General features: G+C 35.3%; 1 protein-coding gene across 1 annotated transcript in view; it reads left to right on the top strand.

Moving 5' to 3' along the window:
- Positions 1-10,126, top strand: part of BABAM2 (BRISC and BRCA1 A complex member 2) — a 174,038-nt gene that overhangs the window by 77,105 nt on the left and 86,807 nt on the right. The gene's annotated exons all lie outside the window — the stretch shown is intronic.

Raw genomic sequence — 10,126 nt, 5'->3', positions numbered from 1 at the left:
TTTTTTTTTTTAAACAGAAGCTAGTTCTGATAAGATACTAAAGATACTGTTAAGGTACTGATACTCTAAGATACTGTTGGTGTCATCCGTGCATATGAGCATTTCCGCACATGATTACACCATGCTCTTTGCTGCAGTGATGAAAGTTTGTATGTAGGGCTCAAGTGGACAGGGTGCTCCAATTTGCACATTTTTTATACCAAGCAGAAAGAGAACCTCTTTTTTTTAGATCCCTTAGACATAAGTGAAATATAGGGACAAAGGAATAAGAGGATTTTCTTGAAATAAGTATTATACATTTTAAATATTAATGCATAATAAAGAGTTTRTGAATCAAAAGTGCTGTGGATTTTAATAAGAAACTTTTTCATTATTCTCAGTAAACTACAATTGACAAAACAACTCTAAACAGTTAATATTTGCACCTTCCTGTAAAAGAAAGTGTTTCRTATTTTTAAAGCAGGTCAACGATACTAAGCTGCATTGGAGAAAGAGCACTGAACAAGTGTAACTTTGCTTGCTTTCATCTTACACTTTGATTATTCACTTTTTCATCTGTGAAATCTTGTTGGTGCTTCCTGGTTCACTGAAGATATATCTCAGAATACAGCATTACACTGGAATTCTTGTTGTGACCCATGTAATCTATAGTATTTCTGATTCTGCAGAGTGATATTCACTGAACCAGGAACCTGTAAGAAGAGTATGTGAAGAAGGGGGAAAAAAGATTTTATTGAAAAGTTAGATTGATTTTTTTTAAAAAAATGCTGACCTTCAACCACAACATGGTTACAGAAATAACTATCATAGATGTTTATGTTTCACTACATTTCAACTTATACTCTATTTTTTTCCTATAATATTTATTAATTGTATGGCTTAGCCATTTCATGAACTTTACTAAAATTGTTCTAATTAGTGTCCTGGTGTTGTTCAAAGACTCAGCTGAGTACCTGAGATCATTACTTCCACAAATTCATTACAATCTTCCCTCAGAATAGTTACCCCTGAATCTGCTCTCAGTTTTAAGCTCTATGTACTAATCCACTGAAAACTGACAAGAATATAAATATAAGAAAAAAATACTCATGCATAGAAAGGCTTGGAGATTGGGATTTTGTTGTGACAGGAAAATGACTTTRTTTCAAACTGGGTTACTGATCTATTCAAACTCAAATTAAGTACTTAGGCATTTATAAGCAGGTCTTATTTTCCACTATGACRTGATATAACTGCTCCTTGGCCTCTGCAAAGACAATTTCCAAAGAGATGAGAAGTTAATAATTTTGAGGAACAATGTAAGTATTGCCTTCTGAATAAATTATGGACCATCCATCTAAAGTGGTGGGCTTCAAGGGTTCAAATTTAAGTGAAATCTCAATGAGGGATTTGATTTCCAAGTTGTACACCCCAAAATCTTAACCTTTTCCTGTGAAAGGAAACTTAAGAACACAAGGGCTTTTGTATTAAAAAAAAAAAGATCATAGCTAGCTGTTGAGGAAGCAACTTGATAGCTTTGGGACACTTATAAAGAAAGAAATCACRTGGAAGTGATCCAACAGAGGTCACACAAATATGTTGTTTTCTATATTTCCTTTTTGTTCCTATTCATTTGTTTCAAAGAGCATTGAAAGTGTGTTTTTTACATTTATAAATATTGTAAATGCACTTTCCTTTTATGTTGTGTTTCAAGTAATTCAGCCTAAATACATATATAACATTTTGTATTCCATAGTCTTTGAAYGGGAGAGTACTCTAAAGGTGGGTAATGATCTGCATTTGTGATTCTTAATACAGTTTGGAGCATTCAAAGTGATAAAARTAGGTAGCAATACAGAGATAGGTGTGAAAGAAATGTCATCTTTGATACACAGTGATGACTGTTGTTGGCAAGGGAATTCCTTGGCGTGTAGCAAGAGCGCCTGAATCCTAACAGCGGTAGAATTAATTACATCCCTAAATCCTGAATCTTCATTATTGATCATTTCTGATTAAAATTTTAAACAGAGAACATATAAAACAGTGATGAATATTGATTCTCCATACAGTGAGGACCTATACGCAATATAAATACGCATACAYGTATGTGTGTACCTATGACTGAATTTAGTGTTTGTCCAAAAACAGCATGGCTTTCCCTAATACACTTAAAGTTTAAATGAACAAAATAATGCTGGCTCCTCCTCTCCTCTTCTGCGTACTCTCCCCAAATGATTCCTGATTTAGGATGCTGGTGATATTAGTGGAAATACAGTATTTACTACATTTTTATGCTTGCTGGTCACCCKTAACTTTCTAACCAAATTTGGCTCTTTAAGGCACTTAGAATGTGTTTAAGCTACATAAAACTTTTTTGTAAAAGTGTCAATCATTGTTTACAACCAAGTTGTGAAGTGTCGTTTATCCAAGATGTGTTCTTATAAGGAAACATTTAAATTTCAGTGTTGTTCTTTCAGACAAATTCTCATACTGTTGCTCACGTTGTGCTGTGCTTTATTCTGCCAGAAGTGTCACTGATGTCAGTAAAATAACTGCTGGAATGTTTGTTGGTTGAAGGAACAACATCTTGATTTTTGAGAACTGTTTTTATGGTGCTCTTGCTTTAAAGAGAAAAGTTGTTTGTCAAGACATGGCAACATAGCTTGTTCTGAGTCCACAGATGCTGCTCTCTGTTAAAAGCGCAGACGTGCTAGACCCGGAGTGACTTCTATAAAAACTGTRTTTTGGAGTCTCTGAACATTTTATRCAGCCAGTTACTAGCTGTTGATGGCCGAGACATGCGACTGCCTTGCCTGAAGTCTTAAAAAAGATAGGCTGGTGTTGGAATCTCTTTCCAGATTGCAGAAGTTCCTCGGAGTAATAGGGGATTTTTCATTCTAAACCTCATTTTCTTTATAGTAAAACTGTAGTATTTTAGTGATGTGTATGGTTATAAACCTATAAATTAGGCAAAGTGTGCATAGAGAGAGGASGAAGTTAAGCACTCCTCTTCAGAGTTGGATAACTTGAGGTCCTAGGAAATAACAGTACTTTTTCATGAAAGTGCAGGGGRAAAAAAGAGGTTATTTTTACTATCTTCATTATAGTGGAATTCTAAACTATCTAAATAATTTATTCKTATTTTAATCTGGATATGAAGCCTTAATATTAGGGAAGGTAGAGCGCTTTCTCTGATACGCTCGTACATAAGTCACATTGAATGAATTGAAATTTAAGATAACAAACACTTTACATGCCACTCTTCTAAACATGAAATATACCTACTGCAGTGTCATTAAAACATATTTAATAAATATGGTTGTTCTGGGACTTAAAACAAACAAACAAGTTCCAAAGATGGAACTATCTTCCCTTGCAGATATATTTTGTATCTCTTGTATATAAAATTAATGTATAGAAACATTTAGCTCACTTGAAATCAATTGTATTTACACATTACCCTAATATTAGTTTAGAAAAACTGTACCACACTTCAGTTATTTATTTCAAATTTGAATCTTCAAACTGACCAAATCATACTTTTGACCTTTGAAGGAATCTGTTTCATATTGAAATTTTGTTTTTCTGACCTAAGCAAGCAGTAAAGCTGTGGTGAAAGTGTCACCACAACTTATCAASCTGCCAAAATAAGTTAACTTTTATCCATTTGTATAACATTAATCTTGAAAGTTGTGAATTCTAGCATGTGTGTTCATGGAGAATGTTGTTCTTTGTATTTAGCCTTTATTTTCTTTTCCTAACAGAGTTCTTTACCTGACTCTTTTTATGAAAGTAGTGATAAATTGCCATGGACATACTAAAAGAAAGTCATGTAGGCACCACACACCTCAACTTGTCTTGGGGTAGCACAGTAGATTTATATGTAGAACAGTAAAACAATAAAGGRGAGTGTGGGTTATACTTAAAGAAAATTGCATTTATGTTCATGTTCAGTTATTGATGCCAAAGGGTATCCTTGGAGCTCTTGCTGATACTTATTTAGTTATTTATTAGATATTAGATAGTTATTTATTTTTGTTTTAATGAAGAAAACTCTATGTTGTCCACCAGATAAGCTAGTTAGATTCTACAAAGTTGTTCCCAGACTGCCATTTTCATATGACATTTGAAAGAGGAATTACTATGGGCTTAAACATGTTCTTTGGTATGTCTTTGCCCAGACTGATTTAGGCAGATGTTATATTGTATTACCTTGGGAGAAGGACTGTTTGTGGAACATTTCAATGCTTTGGGCAGTGCATGCAAGGTAACTGCCTTTGTTTTCATAAAAGGTTCTATTTAAAGAATCTGCACTCCTTGATCAGACCTGGTGGATTTCCTGGAAGATAGAAGAAAGAATTTCCTGGAATAATTGCATATTCTCCCTAGAGTGAAGCAGATTTCTCAGGCTCTTTTGCCACTTCACATTCCATAGTCTAATTTCCTCTAGTATGTTCTGTTATTTTTTAAGAAACATTACATATCTGTCTATACATATATAGATATATATGTCTGTGTGTGTGTATATGTGTGTATATATATATATATAAAAATATATATGTACACATATATACTCCTTTATGTGCGTGCATGTATGTATATACACACACACACACACRAAGGGGRGAGTTGGAGAACATGTGACTACTTGTTTCAAATTTGTCTAGTGAAACTACTATGCAGTAGGGGTAAGAGTTGCTTGTGCTTCTTTAGGTAGTTGTTTTTCACATTAGTGCACGCTGTCATTTGAAGGGAAAAGGACAACTTTGCTAACCCTTGTGTTGCAAGTAGTTCATTGGTACTAATAAAGTAAATAGTGTTGTTTATCCTGCTAAGATGCAATTCTGATTTCAGTTTGTAAACCAGAAATACGGTTACTCACTTCTGATTAGTCAATAAGTGTAGTTCCAATACAAGTATATATCACGCCAAATTACATTCATTAAGTTTAACCCTAACATAAATTAATTTTTGATTACTTTTTATTATCGTRCATTTTTCCGCTGGAGATTTTTTTTTTCCAGAAAGGTTTCTGAAATACGTATTTCATACTCAACTTCTTTGAAATTGAGKAACTTGGTAAGGCTGAGAGATAGACACTTACTTGATGGTGGTATTAAAGACTTCTGTATCACTTAGGTTGGAAATGGAGTTTAGTCTTCGGTTATATTATTTTAAGCAATCCCATCCACCTCTTCATCTGTTGAAGGTTTCCATTCACTCAACTCCATACCACAAAATTATTCATTATTTGTCAKAGTTGAGAGGTCAAAAAACTCCAAGAAGAGGTTGGACTGATCAACTGGGATTAGGAGCCTCCTGAAGTAGATTTGCCCTGAACATAGAGTTGTTTTTTTGGTGGCTAATCTGCTCCAAGAGGCTTCTGTCCAGCTAACYGTGTCAATTCTCTTTCTGGCCTCTCTGTACTATAGGGAACATTTAGTAAGTTGACCAGTTGATGTGCTTTTCCTTACCTCGCTATTACTCCAAAATCAATTGCTATTTGTCCTTACTGCGCAAATTAACAGTCCTTCCAGGAGCCTTTACTCCCTTACGTCATTTCTCGCCATGTCTCCAGGCCAAAAACTGCTTATCCTTCCCAAGGCATGCTGATACCTCCTTCTTGCTCATCCTTTCCTGGCCTTTCTACCAAACTCTGATTTTTTTTCCTCTCACTCTTAACTCACATTTAATCCCACTAAACATGACCCTTAATCCCAAATCCCCTACTTCATACATCACCCCGTTCCACACTTTTTTCCCCAGTCTTAGTCCCCCTATCTCTCAGATCTTCCAGTTTTCTCGGTTGAAAGCAGGTCCTAACTGGCCGCAGATGCCCTCTCCCACTATCCTTCCCACTAGGCATTTTTCTAGAAATACAGCATGCAGTCTCTTAAAACTTCACGTGTTACTGTTTAGTGCAGAGAAGCAAACTTAGTGCCACATATAGATATATCTGTTCTTGAAAACATACACTGATCAAAGGTTGCAAGATGGGGGTTTTTTTCTTGATAAATAACAAAAGGTAGTAACCGTTTTTCCAGAATCTGCATCTTTAAGGAAAAGGAACTCTAATGTACAACTTGGTTAGACTCCAGACACAAGAGGAAATGGGTTATAGCAGTTGTGACTGTGCAGAGCAGATGTTTTGGTTGGACTGGCTATCAACCATCTGACTCATAATAAATTGTCAGTTCCAGTAAATTCCCAGTTTTCAATTACAGTAGGTAGGATACRAGAAAACAATGCTTTTTAGATGGTGTACTTGAAGTGTTTTTGATAATTCTCATGCACAACCTATACTAACTTTATGGAAAGATTAAGTATTTTGTAAAGAGAGCAGAGGTAAACATTGAAGTATGTTTTTGAATGTAAATTTATTTTAATATGARTGAAAGCTAACAAAAATGGTTGTTTAAACAGTGCTGATACAACTAGAAGTAAGATTTTAAGTTTTAACTTTGAATCTTGTAATACCTGATGTCTTTTTCTTGAGCTTCCGAGGAAAACACATTTTCTTAATGTCTTAAAACAACCTTTTCATTTGTTCTGTGCTATATTGGTATTTTCACATGGCCTTTTGTTCTTGAGTTTCTAAAATACATATTTAATGACCCTTTAATCTACACTGGCTGGATAGATAAAGAGTAAATTAGAATGAAATGTCATGAGTTTTTTTATAATGTACTCAAAAGCTAAAAAATTACARTTTTCTTTATGGAACGTGTTATTTAATTGAAAAAAAAATGTGGRTTGAAAATCTTATTTACTTTCTTTTTCTGCATTTGTTACCGCATTGCTTTTTTTAATGTATTATTTTGTAGTTCCACAGCGGTTCAGAGGTGTTAGTCAAAGATCAGTCTATACTGTGCAAAGTATTCTATAAACAGAGAACAAACCTTGCAGTTATGGCAGAACGCTATTTATTTCCTGTGTTAAATGGAGTATCCTTTTCTTGGTTTTAAAGTTTTATGAAATGAAAGAAGATTTTTAAAAATAAGAAGTATACAATAGCAAGATGGCAGAAAGATGTCCTAAAAACTCTGATTTGGATCTCTCGAATTGTAATGTGCTAGGGCTTCTTTTACTAGCAATCATGAGACTGTTATGGAAAATGTAATAGGTATTCATTATCACATGGTTAATAAGTAGCTATCACATGCTTAGTAATTTCAAATATTTTTACAAACATTCAATTTTTAAACCTCAAAATTTCTGTGGCCCAGGATGTATTCTGCATTCTGCTGAAGTTCAGTTATATCTTCGGTAAAGCTTTGTGTGGAAAAGGGTCTATGGGTATAAAATGGTRCTTTAACTTGGCAATTCCAACCTTGAATACTGATGTTCACATTAAATAGCCATTCTTAATTTGTACCAAATCTATTTTTCTTCTAAAATTTAAAATTGTTTAAAAAAAATCCTGTAAGATTTAGTTAAATACAAATTATGAAAATGAACATAACTAGAAAACGTGTTATAATTTGAGTTCAAAAGCTTTTTTTTTTCTTTTTTTACTGAAAGAGAAAATACTGAAGAAGCAACTGGGTTCTCCTCTGAAAAATAAAAAGTAAAAATAGAGGGGATTTTGCTTTTTTAATATGTTTAAATCTGACCTGCTCTTTGAGGAAAAATATACATGCTGAAATTGGAAAGAGGTAGACAGTGTCTGGTTAGATTTGGATAAGGAGCATAAAAACTAGCTTTGCCTTTGGATTCTTGGGGTAAAAGGAGGAGATCAGCCTCAATTCTGGGAAAATGTAATTGCTTAGTAATATGAAGATACGTTGTCTTACCTCGTCGTTAACACACTCTTAGACCGTCCCTGAAAGATGTATCACTGAAAGAGTTAAATTGTGACTGGCACAGACGACCTCAGAAAGGTCTATTAATTTAAAAGGCTTTCCACAGTTTATCTGCAAGCCATGCGTTTTCAATTTAGTTTTGTAAACGACACTTTTAACAGACGCACTAAGGTTGAATGCAGTTCTGCTGAGGAGATTCTTGCGTAAGTAAAAGTAATAAAGTGAGTTCTCAAAGAAAGAAACAGTGCAGCGTCAAACAGAAAGGGGCTTCACCAGGCTGCCCAGCCTCGTAGTGTTCGTGCTGGTAGCGGTGCGCTGCGTTTCCTTTCAAAGCCCTATTGGAATGCTTGGGCGGGGGGGGGGGGGTTTGACTGATTTTATTTATTTATTAACACTTCCATTTTTGTTTCTTAGGTACATGAGACAAAATTATGTACCCACTTGAAAGCAAGTGGCCGGTTCATTCAAACTTGCGTTGAGCAGTAGCTATGTGAATTACTTGTAATGCAATGCTGTGCTGGTAACAGCAGTTGCACTGTTGTTGTGTGTTGTTTTTGTACATCAAAAATGTTACATGTTTCACGTTACTGTGTTTATCGGAGACACTAGTGTATTGCAGCTTAACATGCAAAGAGGTCATAATTATTTATATATATCAGATTTTTTTTTTCCCAATATGAGTCTCCAGATTAAAGTAGCCATTAGTGAGTGCAGGAATACAGTGTAGTAATAGTGCATAGGATCATGGGTGCTGTAGTAGTGTTCCTCAACCTGTTTTTTTCATGTTTTCACGTTTGGATTCTCTTTGACCAGTAAGTATTTTGGTAGTGTTCTAGAAACTGGTTGTATGCCACGATGTCAAACTGCTCGTATACGAAAACTGTGCGTCATCATAAGATTAATACTAAATAAAAGATTAAAAACATTTGGTTGTGCCATGCAGCTTGTAAATAGCATGTATGTTATTTTCCATACGAAGAAGTTATTTGAAAAGAATTTACAAGCAAAAAAATATGGTCTTGGAAGAACTGTACACATAAATGGTGAATGTGTTATCTATATTTGTCATCATTTGGGGAATGCCTGTTAAAATCTCTTTAATCATTAACATTACTGCTTAATATTTTATACTTTTTTTGTTTGATTGACAATTATCAAATGAATGGGGAAAAGGCTGTTTAATTACCATATTCAGCTTCAGGAGTGAAAGCTGTTCCTTATTTATAAAGTTTTATTAACCAGGAAAATGSATGAAATGGAAGAAGGTTATGAAGATTGCGCTCTTCAGATGTGCACTGCCGTGTTTGAAAAAGGCTTTGTAATCTGTGGTGGTTCTTATCTTGTAGATCACAGGATCACTTGGAAACATAATATTGAGAGTAACACTGTGGGTCATGAGGTCCTGTCCCCTGCTATTACAGGCAACCAACCATGACATATAATCCTATCCATAAACTAATCGTACCTCATCAGGGGAGGCATTAGGTTTTGTCCTCACTAGTCGTATGGAGTGTTGTCCCACGCCTTAAGCTGCTGAATGTTTTAGACGACGTTCTGATTTCCAGTCTGAGTGCGTCCATGACCATATAATAGGTGGTTCTAGGAGCACGCTTTCATTTCAGCCATCAGAACTGAGCTGCACATCAAGCCAGAGTTTAAGAAAACATTGTCAGGTCTGTCTCATTTTTCACATAGGACAATCAGGCTTTTTTAAGACCCATTCTTCCCTGCAGCTTATCGCTAAGCTTTTCAGCGTGTTGTGTTTTGCACGTAATAGCTAACGTGCAGCCAGTCTCTCCGGACACCAACTGTTTCAGTCCTGCCAGAGCTTAAGAGTGGCATGAGATCGTCTTCCTGAAACCATTCAACAGTCCCTTTTTTTCTTCTTTTTTTTTTTCCTTTTCGGCTTGAGCAGGATCTCCTAACAATGTTTAAGTAGTTTGCATGTTCCTTCCTCACAGCTGTCCGTGTGACAGAACATACCAGGGCACGCTGCACCGTGGTGATCCTGCTCTGAGTACATGTCTGCTGCGTTATCTGTTTCCTCTCATATTTTTCCAAAACGGATAAAAACAAACGCATCTTGGCAAGTTACTGCGTACATATGCGGAGATATGTTTAAGAGCTTCTGTTTGTGAGTTGCAAGTGGCACCATATTACTTGTCGTAAATAAAAGTCACCGTGCTGCTAAGTCATCACTTTCTAACTAGAGGTCAACAGCTTAAATGAGGTTGCGTGTAGCAGAAGTTCAGTTGTTTGTGCTATATATGATTTATGTGTCGGAGAGATGTCAGGTCATAACTAGAAACAATTTGTTCTACCTGATCCTAAAATTATAACTGGTG

Source organism: Rhea americana, unplaced genomic scaffold (assembly GCF_003343005.1).
Source record: "Rhea americana isolate MKP2758 unplaced genomic scaffold, rheAme1 scaffold_44, whole genome shotgun sequence".
Lineage (NCBI taxonomy): Eukaryota > Metazoa > Chordata > Aves > Rheiformes > Rheidae > Rhea > Rhea americana.
Note: the sequence above shows the minus strand (reverse complement) of the source record. Positions and strands in the feature narration are given on the sequence as shown.